Source organism: Nanorana parkeri, unplaced genomic scaffold (genome assembly GCF_000935625.1).
Source record: "Nanorana parkeri isolate BGI_ZX_2015 unplaced genomic scaffold, ASM93562v1 scaffold8613, whole genome shotgun sequence".
Taxonomy (NCBI): domain Eukaryota; kingdom Metazoa; phylum Chordata; class Amphibia; order Anura; family Dicroglossidae; genus Nanorana; species Nanorana parkeri.
In genome coordinates, this window is record NW_017314690.1 from 1 (window position 1) to 947 (window position 947).

Here is a 947-nt window from a genome sequence, read left to right on the forward strand (position 1 = left end):
CTCCTCGGAGAATGGGCGGTTCTCATGTAAGCTGAGAGAGAGACACCAGAGGTGAGACACTTCACTGTGATCAGTCAGATTATTATGTCCGACAATTCCCTCCAGAAGGTTCCCCATCCCACAGTGTGCGCTTCCCAACCCGCCACTGCGCTCCCCTACCGAGACCGTCTAACGGGACCCAACGCTCCCCTACCGAGACCGTCTAACGGGACCCAACGCTCCCCTACCGAGACCGTCTAACGGGACCCAACGCTCCCCTACCGAGACCGTCTAACGGGACCCAACGCTCCCCTACCGAGACCGTCTAACGGGACCCAACGCTCCCCTACCGAGACCGCCTAACGGGACCCAACGCTCCCCTACCGAGACCGTCTAACGGGACCCAACGCTCCCCTACCGAGACCGTCTAACGGGACCCAACGCTCCCCTACCGAGACCGTCTAACGGGACCCAACGCTCCCCTACCGAGACCGTCTAACGGGACCCAACGCTCCCCTACCGAGACCGTCTAACGGGACCCAACGCTCCCCTACCGAGACCGTCTAACGGGACCCAACGCTCCCCTAATACCGAGACCGTCTAACGGGACCCAACGCTCCCCTACCGAGACCGTCTAACGGGACCCAACGCTCCCCTCACCTGCTGAAGACTTTCTTGGCTCTCTTGTAACCCCGAGTCCGGTAGGTCCAGTCCAGGTATTTAACCTTCATGGTCTTTGTCAGGTTTGGGTTGAGGACAAGTTTCTGCAGGAAGTCGGGATTAATAATCTCATAGAAAGACAAAATGACCTCAAAGCCGGTAGGGAGGACCGGATCTTACCTGGTACAAGGCCTCCGTGTCTCCTGCACTCCTCTGCTCCTCACTCCATTCCACCATCATCGTCCAGAGAGGCAGACTGTCCTACAGAGAGCCGAAACACAAGCCGAGGACACCAATGCTGAGGCCTC

The 947-nt window shown here is 58.7% G+C and overlaps 1 long non-coding RNA gene across 1 annotated transcript; it reads right to left on the reverse strand.

Annotated features, from left to right (window-relative positions):
- Positions 1 to 910, reverse strand: LOC108804262. The gene is made up of 3 exons (XR_001942347.1): positions 820 to 910; positions 640 to 743; positions 1 to 31 (listed from the first exon to the last, which is right to left on the reverse strand). It is a non-coding gene; the product is annotated as an uncharacterized LOC108804262 (long non-coding RNA).
- Between the last annotated feature and the right edge of the window lie 37 nt (positions 911 to 947).